The following is a 10,802-nucleotide window of genomic DNA, read 5'->3' as shown; positions in this document are numbered from 1 at the left end:
CCCGTCACTAGCACCCTGCAGTCATTTGTTGAGTCTTCACTTTGAAGACTGAGCATGATTAATGACTTCCCTGTCCAGGAAACCTCTTCATCATCAGAACTTGTATTCTTATATGCTGATTCAGAGGCTTGAGCCCAACCAAGGCCTGGGCGCTGTCCCTCAGCTTTTGCTCGAGGTTGGCGCTCTACCACTCTAGCCGCAGCTCCACTCCGGGCTCTTGGGTGAATCATTGGGGATGTGTCTTTCCTGCCTTGGGCAGGCTCCGCACCTTGATCCGCAGATCACAGCCTCCCAAGTATTTAGGATTACAAGGGAGAGCCACAGGCGTCCAGTTGGAACTCCCTTTCTTAACAAGACATGAGTCATCCTCAGATTTCTGCCAGAGTTTCCAAAGACACAAGTCAGGGAAATCCCAACACCTGGTTTCTGCTCATGTTGGGGTTCCTCCTCACGAATAGAGACAAATATTCCTCTACAAGGCAAACCATTGGTCTCACTTTTCACACAGTGCCAGTTACTGGGGCTTGAATTCAGAGCTGGGCATTCTGTCCCTTATCTTTTTAAAGTCTAGCTTTCTTCCATTTGAGCCACATCTCCACTTCTGACTTTTTGGTGGTAAATTGTAGATAAGAATCTCATGAGAGCCAGGTGCCGGTGGCTCACGCCTGTAATCCTAGCTACTCAGGAGGCTGAGATCTGAGGATTGCAGTTCAAAGCCAGCCCAGACAGGAAAGTCCGTGAAACTCCAATAAACCACCACTAAACTTCCAATAAACTCCAATAAACCACCACAAAACCGGAAGTGGTGCTGTAGCTCAAGTGGTAGAGCCCTAGCCTTGAACTGAAGAGCTGAGGAACAGTGCTCAGGCCCAGAGTTCAAACCCCACGACCGACAAGAAAAAAAAGAAAAAAGGATACTCATGGGCCTTGTAACTGCAGTCCTCAGATTTCAGCCTCCTGAGTAGTTGGGATCACAGGCATGAGTGGGTGGCTTGTCTTCAAAAGGGAGTTAGTACCTTGGCACCCAGAGTTCCTGCAGAGTTTAGTTCAACAATGGATAGAGCGTATTTTGTAACTCTTTACAGATTATCCAAGAAGCAGGATATTATCCACAGTTAACAATTTTTGACTGCTTCTCAAGTTCCTGCACAGAGCCCTTCAATCTGTTATTTAATCCTCATAGCTTTACAGATGATGCTATGTTGCAATTCTCCTTTTCACAGGAGAGAAAATGCGGTTCATAGATGTCTGGTGAGTTTTCAAGGTCCCTCTGTTAATAAATGACAATGTAATTTAAACTCAGTCATATCTGGCTGCAAAGCCCACTTCCTTAATTACTACATTCAAGGTGTTATTCAAATATTAAGAATCTATACCCTGTCCCTGAATAAAACAGACACCAGTAAAGTCTGGTCAGATTTAATAATGATTAGCATTGTCTTTCTTGTACCTCATACATAGCAATTGGAATTAGGGATGAAGAAATTAAGACTCAGGATATTGTTCCTCTCCAAGGCCCTGCAGCCAACAAGCCCTGGATGTTGAGGAGGGATGGGGATGAACTTCTAACTGGGAACTGTGAGATGCCCAAATGTAAGAACACTCAAGTAGGTCCCAGTGCCAGAGCAAGGTGCTAGAGAAGCCTTAGGTCAGTACCCTTCCAGTTTAGCATCCCCAACTCCTGTTTAATGTTGCACCTCCCCCCCAGTCCCCAACACTTCCAGCAGTGCCATGATCTGTTCCACCCATGTGCAGCAATCTAGGGAGGAAACAGATCACCAACTCTCTGCAGATGGGGAGCTGGCTAAAAATCTGCTTTTCTTGGATAATAGATCAGCAGCCTAGCCAGTCAACACCCAGATCTGTTTGCTCTAATTGTCTAAGCCTGAGCAGTTTCCCAGAGTTCACGGGGGTGGCCAGCATCCTAAGGCACACATGTTCTAGCCATTATTCTATCCCAAACCGCTTTACCAAAGAGTAATCAATGTTTCTTTGCTGACATTGTGGACCAGCAAAGACAGAAGCCATTCTGGGTAAAGGATCACATCAGGATTCATTTCAACACTTTATAACTACTCATTCTTCCAAGTGGGACAAACCACTTTCTCTAGGCCCCAGTGGACCTTAGATTCCCACTAGGTAATGGGCTAGTCCCAATTTGTTATTCAGAATTCATAACCACTGATGTTAATGTTTTACATTTTAAAAAGTCTATTTCATTGATTTTGGAAATAACACAAACTCAAATGAATTAGATTAGAAGGACTGGGGCTAACATGCAAGAGGTCATAGATTCAATCCTCAGCAGACAGACAGACAGCACACACACACACACACACACACACACACACACACACACACACACACACTGAATTTACAAGAAGTAAGTCTTAGGCATTCCTTTATACCCTATCCTTTCTTGCTGAAGGATGCCTTCCTAAAGGCAAACACAGCAGCTGTTTCCTGTGTTACTAATGGGCTCAACATCAGGGATGCTGAACCAGAAAGCAGAGGCACCAATGACTGACCTAAACATCTTGACATCTTCCTCTGGCATCAGTATGTGCGCAGTGTTCTTAAATGAAGACATTTTCCTTCTGTATTCTGAATCATCAGTTCTCATTTGTGGCTACATATTAGAATATCTTGGGGAACTTTTAAAAGATACCAATGCTTGGGTCCCACCACTAAATATTATGATTTAATTGGTTTAGAGTGGATTCAGGTATTAATTTTTTTTACAGTGCTAGGAATCTAACCCAAGGCCTAACACATGTTGGCAAGCCTCTACCAGCCTATTTTGCTAATATTATAATGCTTTCATGATCATAGGTATTTTCCCTCTATTCCTTGTCCCAGTCCCTAGAGGGCCTTCATGCTCCCTTTCAGACAGTATATGGCAAGCAATCTCAAGTTACATGCCCCCATTGGTGTTGGATAAAATTCTTCAAGAGTGGGAGAGCCAAGTATCTAGGAAGAAAGGAGATGTTAGAGATCCTTCCCCAGGACTGCAACAGAAATTGGGCTTTTCTAGACCCTTGTATGAAAAGACTCTGGCCCTCTCCCTTCCTGGAGAGTCAGGAGGGACTTCTACATGGGTGATCTGAGTGGCTATTTGTACCCAAGGGGGTGGGGCCTGGGGATAGGAAGGCCTAAGACCTCCTAGGACCTCTTGAGTCCTGGCTGAGAGCAGAACAGCTGAGGGGAATAACTGAAAAAAGGCTTTTAGGGACTGGATTAAATTAGACCAGCAGGCTTTCCCATGACAACAGGGTAGACCATCAGCCATGAGAATCATTGGCATTGAAGGGCTTTGGACCACATAAAATTTGATTTGGAGAAAGAAAAGAAATGTGACTCTTATACCAACAATGAAGAACAAATTGCTCTTATTACAAATATTTAGGTAGGAAAAATGATCTATTATTTGATGATGTGGCCATCACAAGCCCCAGATCTGTCCTTTCAGGAATCTGGTCTAAGAATGGTGGGTGATGGCCACTCAAAATGAAACATGATCTTTATATTAAATATTAACTGTCCCATTACTTATTTTCTTTTTAACAATGTTTACTGTTATTATAAAGGTGATTACATAAATCAGGCCCATTATTTCTTTATTTAAACTCAGATTGCTGGAAGCCTCCATATCTTTCAAGATTAATAATAGTCTTGTTCTATCTTTGCAGTCAAGTTTTTTGTTAAGACGATAACAAAACAATTAGACAAGTACAGTATACAAAGGTTGAACTCTACAAATGTCCATTAAACCAAAACAAACCAAATCAAAACAAAAAGCTGGCCTGGCACTGGTTGCTCACGCTTATAATATCAGGACCAGCATGCACACAAGAAAAGCTGATTGTAGCAGCACTTAACTGTAATTCCAGTACTTGGAAACTGGAGGCAGGAGGATCATGAATTAGAGGCCACACTAGGCTACATAGTGATTTCCAAGTCAAGCTGAACTATATAGCAACAATGTATTGAAAAAAAGACAGAAAATAGTAGGTATATTTGTACTACTTTGGCTTTCTACTAATTATCACTGACATCATTAGCTTATAAGTTATGATTTAATATGTAAAATAATCACAGTTCTATTAATAAATATCAATGATACCTGTAATTTCCAAATGAGGAAATTGAGTCAGATTAAATAAGTAGCTCAAAATCAAGGTTTATAAACTGTAAGAATAGCATTCAAATTAGTCTCTCTCTGTTTTGCAGGCCTATGTGTGCTGTCCTGCCTGTTGTCTTTCTGCACTGTTGCCAAAAGATCTATATTTAAGTGCTGATTTCACCTGACTTCTTAGGGCTACCCTGTTAGGGTTTGGGTATGGTTTGAATGCGTCCCCTGAAATTTCTTGTCCTAGAAGCTTGGTCTCTAATGTGGTACGATTGAGGTGGCAGAACCTACAAGAGATAGGGCCTAGTGAAAGTGGTTAGGCCACTGGGGCACTGCCCTTAGAAGAGATTAATGAAGTCCTTGAGGTATCCTAAGACAGAAGATTATTATTAAAACAGCCAGCCAGGCCCCTGAGTCTTTCTGGCTTCCTGTCTTGCCATGTTTTTGGGTTTTTTTCTCTCTCTTTCTTGGGTAACAGGGTAAGTTCCCACCATGAATGCCATTTATCATGACATCAAAACTAAAAGGGTACTAGTACCATGCTCTTGAATTTCTAGAACTATGAGGTAAATAAACCTCTTTTCATTTTAAGTGTTTCAGTTCAAGTATTTTGTTATAGCAACAAAAAGCAGGTCAAGACATATCCAAAGTTCCAGAGAGTTATGAGGATCATGGCTTGAAGCCAGCCTGGGCAGAAATGTGTAGTGACTATCTCCTAAGAACCAGCAAAAGTCCAGAAGTGGAGGTATGGCTTAATTGGTAGAACACTAGCCTTGAGCAGAAAATCCAAGTGAGAATGCAAGGCCCTGAGTTCAAGCTCCATGATAGGTACCAATAAATAAATAAAGAATGAACACATAAACCAATAAATGCCAGTGTCTGAATCTTCTTCATCATGTTCCCCTTATATACCTTCAGTGGCCTGGAGTTTACAGCCTATAAGACAATTTAGTTAATCTTTTGTAGTCAAAATAACTAGCCAGGCACCAGTGTCCCACAGCTATTATCTTAGCTACTTGGAGCTGGGCAATGGTGGTTCACACCTGTAATTCTAGCTGTTCAGGAGGCTGAGATTTGAGATCATGGTTCAAAGCCAGCCCAGGCAGAAAAGTCTGTGAGACATTTTCAATTAACTACCACAGAACCCAAAGTGGTGCTGTGGTTTAAACTGGTAGAGTGCTAGCCTTGAGCAAAAGAGCTCAGGGACAGGACCTAGCCCCATGACCAGCCACCCTCCCCCCCCAAAACACACACACACACACACGCACACACACAAATTTAGCTACTTGTGAATAGAATAGAAGAATCGTGGTTCAAGTCTAGACTGAGCAAGGATTTTCCTCAACTGATACTGATCATTATAGTATGTAGCATTATCTGAAGCTATGTGGCTGAGTCTGGATCCCAGTTCTAGGCCAGCCCAAGTTGAAAAGACAGAGAGACTTCATCTCTTTGAAAAGATACTGAATGTGGTTGTGCATACCTGTCATCTAGGTAGGACAGAAGCTGAAACCAAGTGGATCAAAGTTCAAGTGTAAGCCCCAGCAGGAAGTGAGACCCTATTTCAATAATAACTAATGCAAAAATATAAATAAGAGGAAGAAACCTTGAAAACAAGTAACATGCAAAAATAGAATACCTGCCTAGCAAGTATGAGGCCCTGAATTTAAAAACTCAGTATCACAAAAAAACTCTACTAATAATGATCAAATACCTACTAAAAGTGGACAGTATGAAGTTGCTGTTCATGTGGAATAAGCATTGTCATTGGCAATTTTTTCTTTTCGGTGATGGTACTAGAGATTGAACTCAGGGCCTGGGGCATTGTACTTTAGCCTTTTACTCAAGGTTAATGCTTTACCACTTGAGCCACACATATCTATACTTCCAGCTTTTTAGTTGTTAGTTGAAGAAAAGAGTCTCATGTCCTCATTGGCTTTGAAATTCAGTCCTCAGACCTCAACCTCCCAATCAGCTAGGATTACAGGCATGAGCCACCAGTACCCAGCTATCATGGACACTTTTTGTATGATTTCATTTAATGTCCAGTAGGTGCACAGTTCTGCATTGTACACTGCATTACCCTCTTTTTTTTGGTTGGTATTGGGGCCTGAACTATGGTCCTGTGTGCTATCCCTAAGCTCTTCAGCTCAAGGCTAGTGCTCTACCACTTGAGCCACAGTGCCACTTCTGGATTTTTCTGCTTATGTGATGCTGAGAAATTGAACCCAGGTCCCTCATGCATGTGCAAGGCAAACATTCTACCACTGACCCACCTTCCCAGCTCCTACATTACCCTCTTTAATCACCACAATACAGTAATTTACAAATAAGTAAAGTTAGGTCCAGGAAAGATTAAGGTACATATATAGCAGGTAACAACCCAGACTCAGTCCCTTGTTTTAACTCCAAGTATACTGGAAAATAAAAGTATTGTTATTATTCTCCATTTTTTTTGCAATGGGGAAACTGAGGCTCATAGGACACAAAGTCACCTGGATGGGAAGTGTGTGTGTGTGTGTGTGTGTGTGTGTGTGTGTGTGTGTGTGTGTGTGTGTGTGTGTGTGTGTGTGTGTGTGTGTGTGTGTGTGTGTGTGTGTGTGTGTGTGTGTGTGTGTGCGCCTGTCCTGAGGCATTGAATTTAGGGCCTGGATGCTGTACCTGAGATTTTGCTCAAGGCAAAAAAAAAAAAAAAAAAAAAGCCACAGCTCCACTTCTGGCTTTTTGTGGTTAATAGGAGATAAGAGTCTCACAGACTTTCCTCCCTGGATTGGATTTGAACTGTAATCCTCAGACTTTTGCCTCCTAAGAAACTAGGATTATGGGTGTGAGCCTCCAGTGCTTGGTTCCAATCTCTACTTTTTAAGTTTTCTAAGTATTCTCTTCCTCCTCCTCCTCCTCCTCCTCTTTTTTCTTTTTCTTGAGACAAAGTCTTTCTATGTAGTCTAGACTACTCTTGAACTTGAAAATCCCCTTGTGTCCTGCCTGAGTGCTAGGATTTCAAATGTTTGTCACCATGTCCAACATACTCTGTTTATAATAATCTAATCTCTGTCCTGTGAAGTAAGTCAGACCCAAAGAAACATAGGTTGCATGGTTTCTCTCATTTATTGTAACTAGAAAGCGCCTCTAAATCTATATGTAAGCACACTGGATGATAAAAAACAAAAAAACTATACTCAGACATGATAAATTATACAAGACTAGATATTCATACAGTGAGATCAAAGGAACATATTCTTAGGAGAGGATCACAAAAGTCCAATAGCTATAGACATATCATCCAATAAAATGGTGTTTATCAAAATGAACTCCAAGAAATGCAAACAAGAAATTTTGTTATTTTGCTTGTTGTTTCGTTTTCCTCTTTGTTGCTATTTTGGATTTCTGTATCTTTTTTCTTGTATGCAAGTTTATCTGTTTTGGGGAGGATAAAGGGGCACACAGAAATGGTGGGACAAAAGGTCAACAAATACAGCAGTGATACTCACTAGACACTATGTTAAAATGATGTGGGGGAGGAGGGCTGGGCGGGAAAAACAGAGAGAAAATGAGGAAAGAGGTGACACTGTTCAAAAGGAAATGTACTCATTACCTGACTTATGTAACTGTAACTCCTCTATACATTACCTTTATTATAATAATAAGATAAAGTAAAACAAAAATGTAGGTGGTTGGGGTCTGGGAAGGTGGCTCAGTGGTAGAGCGCTTGTCTTCCATGCCTGAGGCCCTGGGTTTGATTCCTCAGCACCACATAAGCAAAAAGAAAAAAGCCAGAAGTGGCACTGTGGCTCAAGTGGTAGAGCGCTAGCCTTGAGCTGAAGAGCTGAGGGACAGCGCCCAGGCCCAGAGTTCAGGCCCCACGACTGGACCCCCCCCCCCCAAACAATGTAGGTGGTTCACATCAAGAGCTCTAAGAGCCTGCAGCTGGCATCGTTGGCTCTGGCAGGGGCTTCATGTTGGATGGCATCACATGGAGAAAGCATGGGCAAGAGGATTCTGGGATACAGGACCTTCCAGGCTTGCAATCTCACAGAAACTCTTTATTTCTGGAAGACCTGTTTTCTCTGGAGGCAGCATTAATCCATTCCAGATGGTGGAGCCTACGATCTCATTACTCCTTCACAAGACTGCACTTCAACCCCACCACATCAAAGCCTAAGCTTTTCAACAGTCTTGCCTTCCTAATCTTGGCATATTGAAAAGGGAGGAACAAGTAGACCCTTCTTCAAAACAGTTACTTGTTTTCTTCATCAGAACCAAGCTCAGTGGGCATAATATGAAAAAGGACCTGTAACATTTTTGTTTTCTAGAATGAAGTAGGCCTGGTGGCACGTGTGAACAATCTCATTTAATTGAAATGTTAAAGTCAGGAAGGTCACTTGAACTCAGGAGTTAGAGGCCAGCCTGGAAAAAGTGAGGCTCCCATTTTTAAAAAACAACAGAAAACAAAACAGTAATATAATGGCTAAATTTTTACTTCTGTAGCCACAGAACCTGAGAAATTTCATTGAAAGCGAAGAAACCAATATTGTGGGCATTCCAAGTAGGAGAGGTATTTAGTTAGAATCTATGATAATTACGTAGATCAGCCAGAGGTGGTAAAGAATATGGGAAGGCCCAATAAGAACAGATGTAAAATCCAAAAATGAAAAATATTGGAGTGGAAATTAGAATATGTATGTATAGGGAAATTGAGGAAAACAAATAATAAAGAGTACTGGGGCAAAATTCTGGAGAGCTGTAATATCAGTGTTTTGTTTTTTTTTTTTTAAAGCTACTTAATTTAAGACAGGCGCTGGTGGCTCACGCCTGTAATGCTAGCTACTCAGGAGGCTGAGATCTGAGGATCATGGTTCAAACCCGATGCAGGCAGAAAAATTTGTGAGACTCTTATCTCCAATTGATCAAAGAAGAAACCAGAAGTGGTGCTGTGGCTCAAGTGGTAGAGTGTTAGCCTTGAGCACAAGGAGTTTAGGGATAGTGCCCAGGCCCAGAGTTTAAGGCCCAAGAATGGCAAAACCAAAACAAAACATAACAAAAAAATTTAATAGGCAACAGACTGGTGTTAAAAGGTGGGGACAGGTGTTTTCATGTACTATGGTGTAGCCTTGGAGACAGAATTAGCAATTTATTAAAACCCTTAGGTTTTGAGCTTGGGATTTCATTTGTAGGTATTTTCACTAATGAGATATATGACACATCTGATATATATCCATATATAAGTATACATCATATATCCATATAGTTATATATAATACACATATAGCTATATATGTACATACTGATATCAGTGATATATCATAACTTTATATATGATATATGACATAATTATATTCTTATGATATATATCATATATCTCAGGGCCTCGCGATTTCAGTTCTCACTTAGCTTTATCATTCAGGGCTGGTGCTCTATTACTTGAGTCACACCTCCACTTCTGGCTTTTTGCTGGTTAATTTGCTGGTAGCTCAAGCCTATAATTCTAGCTATTCCTGAGGCTGAAATCTGAGGATCATGGTTTGAAGCCAGCATGGACAGAAAAGTCTGTGATACTCATTTCTAACAAAAAGCCAGAAGTGGAGCTGTGGCTCAAGTGGAAGTGTACTAGCCTTGAGTGAAAAGTTCATGGACAGTGCTCCGGCCCAGAGTGCAAACATGAGGACCAGAAAAAAAAGAGAGAGAGAGAGAAAAAAAAGGATAATTAAATTGTGTTTTATTTATCCAGTAGAATACCACTGAACACTATACATAATTATATAGATGAATATCACAAAATAATGTTGACTTGAAAACCCTGCAAAACCAATCTGTGGTGTTAGATCATAATGTTCCCCACTGGATATGTGTGAGGGAGTACCTTTGTACATAGTGCTGAATGGGTTCAGTGCCCCAAGAATTTATTATACTTTACAACAGAGGACAGAGTTGACTTCCTAATTAACTTTCTTTATGAAGTTCATAGTGCCAAGACCTGTTCGTAATCAGGCATGCCCATAATGTTTACAAGGCAGAGATGCCAATGCTTACTGCATATAGAAGTCACAGAGGCTAATGGGGACTTCATCCTAATGGAAAAGTGCTTATTCTACCTCCCCGGTGTGCAGGAGGGGTATTCAGTGAAGATTCTGATATTTTGAGACTCGGAGTTGATCACTGGTGGACCACTGCATGTATTTCCAATAGACACCCCCAGGAGGATGCAGGCCGGAGCCAGAAAAGTACATTAAAGCTCTAAGGGAAAGATCCAGAGGTTTAAGGGAAATAGATTTTAACAATAAGCAGTGTGAAAAGAATAGTGACTAAAATGTCAACTAGAGGCTATCTCTGAGAAGTCGGATTATGGGTGACTTTAATTGCCTTCACTGTGTTATTTTCTATGAAGAACATGTGTTACTTTGGTAATAAAAGACTCTGAAAGGTGTGTGTTTTTTATAAGTGTCCTAAGAATGCTAAAATTGGATAGTCCTTGAAAGCTAAAGCTGAGAGACACTTTTGTCTGGAAGTTATGAAATCTGAGCCAAGAGGTGCCAGGCCCATAATAAACATAGGGGGGAAAGGGCAGAGTGGTGGTTGATGGTGGAGCAAAATTGAAGGCTTTGGGGGAGGAGGTCAGTAGTTAGCAGTGGAAAGGAAGCTGGCTGGAATCTCTCAATTCCACCCATTTCTGCAA

The sequence above is a fragment of the Dipodomys merriami genome, unplaced genomic scaffold (assembly GCF_024711535.1).
Source record: "Dipodomys merriami isolate MVZ:Mamm:240054 unplaced genomic scaffold, mDipMer1.0.p SCAF_27, whole genome shotgun sequence".
NCBI classification, from domain to species: Eukaryota; Metazoa; Chordata; class Mammalia; order Rodentia; family Heteromyidae; genus Dipodomys; species Dipodomys merriami.
The sequence above is the reverse complement of the archived record's forward strand: the minus strand, read 5'-3'. Positions refer to the sequence as shown.